We start from the raw sequence: 8,686 nt of genomic DNA on the forward strand, positions 1-8,686 counted from the left end.
TCTTGTTAAGAAAACCACATGTGTACATACGTAGACTCATCTCCTAAGTGCAGGAGGAACTTACGCGCTGTAGAAATTATTTTGGTAGAAGCTTTGAGTTACAGTTCTCCAGTGCACACTTGCATTTCAGTTTCGGAGTGTTTGCTTCTCCTTTTGTCTAACCACAGGGTTATGCACGTAATTGTAGGCAAGAGCAGGAGGTGAAAGAAGCTTTTCAATTTAGATACACAAATGTGTATCATTCAGAATCAGGACCCTAGGATAAAACACGTGGCTGGGTGCGGTGGCTCACGCCTGTAATCCCAGCACTTTGGGAGGCCGAGGCGGGTGGATCACAGGGTCAAGAGATCGAGACCATCCTGGTCAACATGCTGAAACCCCGTCCCTACTAAAAATACAAAAAATTAGCTGGGCGTGCTGGCGCGTGCCTGTAATCCCAGCTACTCGGGAGGCTGAGGCAGGAGAATTGCCTGAACCCAGGAGGTGGAGGTTGCGGGGGTGAGCTGAGATCGCGCCATTGCACTCCAGCAGCGGTAACAAGAGCGAAACACAGTCTCAAAAAAAAAAAAAAAAAAAAAAAAACACGTGACATGCTCAGTTAGTTGGGATTTTTTAAAGAAGCTTCTTAATGAGGGGATTGTTTACCAAGGCATGGGAAGAGGTAACAACCTGCAAGGGATACGTAGCCACCTAGGGACCAGCAAGAGTGGAGAGCCCTTTCCACTCCTAGGCCTGATGGGACAAACAGAGGCAATGGTGTTATTGGAGCTTGGTCAAGAACTGTACATGGAATAGAGTAGCCATCAATGCTATAGTGCTAGTGCTGCAGACATTGTCAGACCTGAACTCCAGCCAGGGTGGGGTGGGAGGAATACATGCCCTGATCTTTCTGCTTTTCCTCCTCGGATCTCCCTCTGATGCTTTTTACCAGCAAAATTGCAACTGGGGAGGGAATGCAGTTGACTCTCCCCATGGAAATCAGCCTTCTGGACACAAGAAAATAAGCAGGAGAATAAAAATGCAAGGCAAACACTGTGTAACCAACACCACAGGAGGGACATGTTTATCTCATTAAATATCACAGAGAAAACCTAAGTTACACTCACTGTACACATTCAGCAGTTTCCTCCTGAAAGAGAAATGGAGACCTGAATTCAAGTTTTGAATCTGCTGAGTTCGTTAAAAGCCATTGAAATAGTCCCTTTAATCTTCTATCCCTTAATCCACTGTAATATTTTTACTTACCTTTTTTTTTTTTTTTTTTTTTTTTTTTTTTTTTTTTTTTTTTTTTTTTTTTTGTAAAGGAGTTTGTTTAGATGTCCATGGTATCAGTTACAATAAACTGTGCCCTTTTTAGGGCAGGACACAGTGTACATTCAGGACTTTCTAATGGTCCTTTTGATATGTGGTGAGTCTTACAGTGATGAGAAATTACAATGGAAACTTTGTGGATTTTTGGCCTATGAACTTCATGAACTTAGGCTTAAACCTTCCTCTGGGAAACTTGTTGAATAGTGAAATTCTGGGTTTGGAGTTTAAGCAGTTGGTTCTATTTCCAACACATTCATTAATGGGCCCTTTTGAAGTTCTACAGATTTCCAAATAGTGTTTTAAAAGGTAATTTGGGTTGAAGCTATGAGTAGGCAAACACAGCAGAGTGTTCTCTTTCATGTAGTTCTCTATTCATCTACAAATGCCATTGGTCTGCAATTTGCCGTTGGAAAATGCATGCAATTTGCTTTGATAAACTTACAGTTTCAGCTCCATGCTGCTCTTTTGAAGGAAATCATGAGACTCATACAAGAGCTGGTAAACAGAGCTGCCACTTGTCAAAAGTACTAACATTTGAAAAATTAGAATTGCCATAATTGGATACGTCTATTTTTAAAGGTACCTGTGAAAATAATCTCCTGACACTATTTGACTCAAAAAGTTTTAATGTCTCAGTTCTGGTGCTCCTGGTCTACCATGCAGAGCCAACTATATATCCAAGACAGAGAAATAGAGAACTCCTGGAGAAAATCTGAAGGGAATAAACAGCAGCCTGCACCTGGGGGTTGTGGAGGGTGATTCACAGTAAAGGAGTCACGCAGTGCCTAAACGGCACCTTGGCATTCCTAAAATAGAACAAGACATGATGAACATAGCAATGGGGTAAATGTTTTCCTTCCCGTGTCTAACATTGTTAGTTTCGTATTACTTTCATTAGGAACTTCCTCTTAAAAATATACAGATTTTAAATATATTTTACTACTTAATGTTAAATTATGAAATACCAAAAATATTTCACATTGGCCCTTGAAGTATTTTTCTTGATTATTCTTGTCGAGATAGTTTTTTTTTTCTATTAGTGCTGAAATAAGGCATAGCACACCCAAAAATAAAAATAAAAGGCTTGCTACAAAATAAAATTTCAACAGACACTTGATTGTACTAACTCTCAGCACCAGAACCTTCACAGGTAGGAAACTTCTGGTTCAAAAGCATTGAATAAAGCCATTCTTTTTTTGACTTCTCATTCTATAAAACTTGCTAAAATCTATAAAAGCAACAGGAAAATATGAAGAAGAAAGCTCCATCTTCGTCGCTAACAAGAGTATTCCCCAACTCCAAATTTCACACTTGGAAGAGTATTAGGAACAGACTCACTCTAATAAAGTGATTCTCAACCAATCAACAACAGTCTTACCTGAGCACCATGTTTCTTAATCTGTCAGCAACCTCTAACATTCTGAAAGTCCCCAAAGCCCTGAACTCCCGGCTTCCCAAATCCGTACATAAATAAGGATCAAGAGTCTGCCCTGCTTAGTAAGATTGTGCCTGACCAACAAAGCTCTTCCTAACTATTGTCACTCAATCAGCTTTGTCTTTTTATTTCAGATAGTGGGTGGAGCGGTGGTCTTGTCCTTCTACAAAACATAGAAATTCAATCCTGCCCATACCCTACACCAGAACAGCTTCACTCTTAGTTACTATACTCTCACATGTGTGCACGGTCAAAATGTTCCTAGTAGTGTCATTTGTAATAGTGTAAAACAGGAAACAACCCATATGTACATTAACAGTAGAATGGGAACAAATTATGGTATTTTTGTTTAATGAAATACCCTACAAGAATGAGAACGAATAAAAGACAACCGAATATGTCAACTTAGATGACTCTCAAAAACATGATGGTGATTAGAAGAAAGGAAATCACAGAACAGTATGCAGTATATGTTTATGAAAAGCTCAAATGCATGCTTGAAACAGGTAAGCTTTATAAATTATATCTCAAGATGAAACTGTTTCTAAAATGTTCTGATACAGGCAAATCTAAAGCGTCTATTATTTAGGAACACGTACATATGTAGTAAAACTACTCATATAAACAAAAGCAAGAGAGCAGTTGACACAATTTGTATTCTGGTCATCTCCAGGAGAGAGGAAGGGGATGTGATCGGGGCGGGCACCTGGGCTTCAGGGGGGTGACACTGTGCCTAACACAGGCGCTGGGCACAGGTGTTCATTTGGTTATTATCCATTAAACTGTACATATATGTTTTATACATTTTATATTTTCCAGATTTTTATCTTTGAGTATTTCAACATTCACATACAATTTTATATGACAAAAAATTTTTAAAAACCAAGATACAGAGTGGAATCGAAGGAGATAGAGCCATAAAAAAGCCTACCAAAAAAATCAATGAATACAGGAGTTTTTTAAAAAAGAAAAAGTAATAAAATAGATAAATGGCTAGCTAGACTAATAAAGAAAAAAAGAGAGAAGAATCAAATAGACACAATTTGAAATGATAAAGGGGATATTACTACTGACTCCTCAGAAATACAATCAGAGAATACTACTAACAGCTCTATACAAATAAACTAGAAAATCTAGGATAAATGGATAAATTCCTAGGCACATACACCCTCCCACGACTGAACCGGGAAGAAGTTGAGTTCCTGAATAGACCAGAACAAGTTCTGAAATTGAGGCAGTGATAAATAGCCTACCAGCTCAGGACCAGATGGACTTACAGCTGAATTCTGCAAGAGGCACAAAGAGGAGCTGGCGCCATTTCTTCTGAAACTATTTCAAACAATTGAAAAGGAGGGACTCCTGCCTAGCTCATTTTAGGAGGCCGGCATCATCCTGATACCAAAACTTGGCAGAAATACAACAACAAAAAGTGTCAGGCCAATATCGCTGATGAACAGTGATTCATCAGAAAGAACACAAATTTTATTGAGAACAAAAATTCTCAATAAAATATTGGCAAACAGAATCCAGAAGCACATCAAAAATCTTCTCTACCACAATCAGGTTGGCTTCATTCCTGGGATGCAAGGCTGGCTCAACATATGCAAATCATTTTTAAATAATAAAAAATATGCAATAAAAATTGTTGAAACATTTGTTGCATAAGTGAACGGAAGCAAGCTTACTGTACAGCATGTAACAGAACAAGTGCGTTCCTCTATAATTTAATGCTGGCAAAAAAACTGAGCAATAAAGCTGAAGAAGCTTGAGGCTCAGAGAACGGAAGTGACATGTCCCACGGCTGGATGTGCCAAAGCCAAGGTCCAAACTCAAACCTACTGGACTCTCGAATTCATATTCTTATATGTTTTGTTACAGTGAATGACTTATTCATACACAGCCTCTGTCATGTTTCAGAATTTGAAGCTCGACAATCAATATATCAGCTTCATTTTATTATCCTCTAAAATAAAGATGATATCAACCTTCATAGGATTCTCATAAGAATTAAATGAAGTAGTATTTCTAAAATAATTAAATGAGGCCAAGGACATATGAAACACTAAGGCTGGGCACAGTGGCTCACACCTGTAATCCAAGCACTTTGGGAGACCAAGACAGGTGGATCACGAGGTCAAGAGACTGAGACCATCCTAGCCAACATGGTGAAACCCCGTCTCTACTAAAAATACAAAAATTAGTTGGGCATGGAGGTGAGGGCCTGTAGTCAGTCCCAGCTACTCAGGAGGCTGAGGCAGGAGAATCGCTTGAACCTGGGCAGGGGAGGTTGCAATGAGCTGAGATCCCACCCACACTCCAGCCTGGTGACAAAGCGAGACTCTGTCTTAAATAATAATAATAATAATTAATTAAAAATAAGCAAATAAATAAAAATAAAACAATAAAGGCAGAATTTCAAAGTTTTATGGCAACTTTTACAGAAATCACAGAAAAGAGACAGCGACTGATACTGATGAGCTGGGGGAGGAGGAGAGTGGGTAAGGGGTCTGGGAGGTTGGGGCTGAGCACAACAGGACAACAGAATGCTGGAAACCTGTGGGAAGCAGAAAGTTACGGGGTAGGTGGGTTGTCCTAGGGGCCCAAGGAGTGGGTGGCACTGCCCAAATGTGTCCTTTGGGCAGGAAACATCAACAGTAAGAAAATGCAGATGGCCTACCAAAGATGGATGGCCTCCAAAGTTAAAAATGCCCACCCAGGTCCCTTGGCCCAGTCCCATCCCCCCCCCCACCCCCCACCCCCCTCAGGCAGAGATGTGGCAGCATTTGCTGGCTTGTAGCATTGGTCCTCTGGGACCCTCGGTCTCCTCTTCGAGGGTCCTGCCCGGATTTGCTGGCACTGAGGGCAAAATGAACCTTCCAGATTGTCAGGGGAGATCAGCTGACTCCCTTTGATTCCCGGCCTCCTCCCTAAAGCTGGTTCTCATGGCTGAGGGAGTCTGCTGCTCTCTCAAAAGTTAAGTCTGTCACCCCCTTTTCCCAAGACATGCACCCTCCCGTGTCCGCCCTCCCCCAAACACACTATGTGCACACACAGGCCCCTCCCTCCAAGGCGTGGCTGGGCTCTCAGAGGTAGTGGAGGGCGAGTGGGGGCGCTGGAATGTCTGAAGTTGCAGGTTCAAAATGTGCCTCCTCCAGCTAAGCCCTGGGAATGAAACCCCAAACTTCTCCCCTCCGGTCTCTGAGCCTGGAGAATGAGTGTCCTCCCGAGAACCCGAGTAGAGGGATTGGAAGGTGTGTGGCTTGCACGCCCACAGCTCCTCCCTACCGGGGCTGAGCGGAGCTCCCTGAGGGCTGTGGGGAAGGCTGGGATCTGAGACGGTCTGTGAGAGCCTCCTTCAAGGGTTCCCCAGGGAGGGTAAGCTCTGAGGCTCTGGGGCATGGGGTGAGGTGGGGTGGGGGGGTCACTAGGGGAAGGGAGACTTTGGGGGCAGAGCCAAAGTCTGAGTGACCAGGGAGAGAGACCTTAAAATCCCCAGGATGGGCCGGGTGTGGTGGCTCACGCTTGTAATCCCAGCCCTTTGGGAGGCTGAGACGGTGGATCACCTGAGGTCGGGAGATCGAGACCAGCCTGACCAACATGGAGAGACCCCATCTCTATTAAAAATACAAAATTAGCCGGGCGTGGTGGCGCATGCCTGTAATCCCAGCTACTCGGGAGGTTGAGGCAGGAGAATCACTTGAAGCCTGGAGGCGGAGGTTGCGGTGAGCCCAGATATGCCACTGCACCCCAGCCGGGGCAAGAGTGAAACTCCGTCTCTCCCCGCGCCCCCCCCCCCTTAGAATCCTCAGGATGTCACTAGGGGTGGCTTCCTGGGGAGGGGACTCGGGTAGAAATTCTCCCAGGGGTGTAGATGGTCACCGGCAGGATGGGCTAGATTGGGGTCACCGCAGGGGAGGAACTGGGGAGGCTCCCGAGAGGGAGAGGGAAGGCTGAGCTACTGGGGACAGAGGACAGGGACGATCAAAGCCCGGAGCTGGGTGGGGAGGGAGGCCGAGTCCCAGGACGGGAGGCTGAGTCTGGGGGGAAAAGGAGACCAGGGTCCAAGAGCAGGTTCGGTGGAGCACCCCAGCCCCGGGCGGGCGGGGCCGAGTCTCTGCGCAAGGCCCTAGAAGCCTCGGACGTGGCAGTACGCCTCCAGGCTGGCGAAGAGGATGTACGGGAGCCACAGGCCCAGGAAGAGCGCGGTGGTGGCGAGTTTGCGTCCGCGCGGGCCGCCCAGCTAGCCGCCGACTTGCGGCCGGCGCCGGCACAGCTGCACCGCGATGCCCACGAAGGCGAAGACGGCGAAGAGCGTCACGGAGAAGGCCAGCGTGCCGGTGCGCACCTCGAAGGGGCGGCCCTGCCCCGCCCAGTACGGCGGCCACCGACCAGGCGACGCCCAGGCCCAGGAACAGGTTCACCGCGTTGGAGCAGGTCACGTTGTCGATGAACGCGTAGGCGCTCTGGTCCTGCAGCGCCGCCACCTTGCTGGCGAACGTGTCGGGGATCGAGGTGCCCAGGGCCACGAAGACAACAGCATTGACAGAGTCCTTGAGGCCAACGGTGCAGCTGAAGTGGGAAGCGAGGTCCCCAGTGAGGGCGGTGAGCAGGCCGATGACCAGGATGGAGACGCCAAAGCAGGCGCCCATCACCACTGGGCTGCTCAGAGCAGTCAGTGGAGGAGACAGCACTGAGGAGGCCCTGGAAGCTGCCACTGCACCCTGCGAAGGTGATCCTGTGCCTGGAGTGGACAGAAGCCCCTTTGCAAAACCTCTGGGTCATTCCAGAGAGGAGGGCTGACCTTTTTGATTCTAGGGACATCTTTTCCACGGGCACTGGATCTCAGTCCATGGAGAGAACAAAACCCAAGGCAAAGATAGCAGAGAATCCTGCCAACCCACTGGGGTGGGGGGGGGTAAAGAAAAGAGCCCCATGTTTCCTGCTCTAGGGGAGGCCCGCAGTGATGATCTCTTTCAGTCTGCTAAACCAAAACCAGCAAAGAAAACAAATCCCTTTCCTCTCCTGGAAGATGAGGATGATCCCTTCACAGATCAGAAAGTCAGGAAGAATGAGTCAAATCTAATAGTCAGCAGGATGTCATGTCAACAACACAAGATATTTTTGAGGATGATATATTTGCTACAGAAGCAATTAAACCATCTCAAAAAACTGGAGGGAAGGAGAAAACATTGGAATCCAATTTATTTGATGATAACATTGATATCTTTGCTGACTTAACTGTAAAACCAAAAGAAAAATCCAAAAAGAAAGTGGAAGCCAAGTCTATATTTGATGATGATATGGATGACATGTTCTCCTTTGGTATCCACGCTGAGACAACCAAACCAAAAAGCCGATCTGCACAGGCAGCACCTGAACCAAGATCTGAACACAAGGTGTCCAGCATCTTTGATGATCCCCTGAATGCCTTTGGAGGCCAGTAGAGCATAAAGGGTATCCACGTTACCCTTCAGCTGCATTGCTGAGTCAGTGATACCGCTGTAAATGCTCCTGGTCTTAACTGGATTATAAAAAGCACATACTAGAACAGCTAGCTCATCTTTTACCCAGTGTACTTAGTCTTTTTCTGCACTGGTTTCATCATGGTTAATACTACAAAACAAAAATAAATATTTCACAGTGGAAAAGTTTTTTTTTGTTTTGTTTTGTTTTAGCAAAAAGCTTCTTTTATTCTTGTGTGAAACTATTTTTCTGCTTACGAAAGTCATTTATACTTGATCTGGGAGGATGCGCCTGTTGTCAAGGTTACGAGGATGTGCCTGGCACCACAGGGCAGAGGACAGAGTTCTCTCCGGCAGCCTCGGGAGGCCCTGCTGCTAATCCACTGTCTTCTTTTCTGCCTGCACCTGGGTCCTGACTGCTGCGTTTCTGCTCAGGCAGAAAAAAAAGTGTTTTTGTTTTTTTTTTGCTTTTTTTTTT

The 8,686-nt window shown here is 45.6% G+C and overlaps 1 pseudogene; it reads right to left on the bottom strand.

Annotated features, from left to right (window-relative positions):
- Nucleotides 1–6,854: 6,854 nt before the first annotated feature.
- LOC108297947 lies at nucleotides 6,855–7,395 on the bottom strand (annotated as a pseudogene).
- Between the last annotated feature and the right edge of the window lie 1,291 nt (nucleotides 7,396–8,686).

The sequence above is a fragment of the Cebus imitator genome, unplaced genomic scaffold (genome assembly GCF_001604975.1).
Source record: "Cebus imitator isolate Cc_AM_T3 unplaced genomic scaffold, Cebus_imitator-1.0 Scaffold863, whole genome shotgun sequence".
NCBI lineage: Eukaryota > Metazoa > Chordata > Mammalia > Primates > Cebidae > Cebus > Cebus imitator.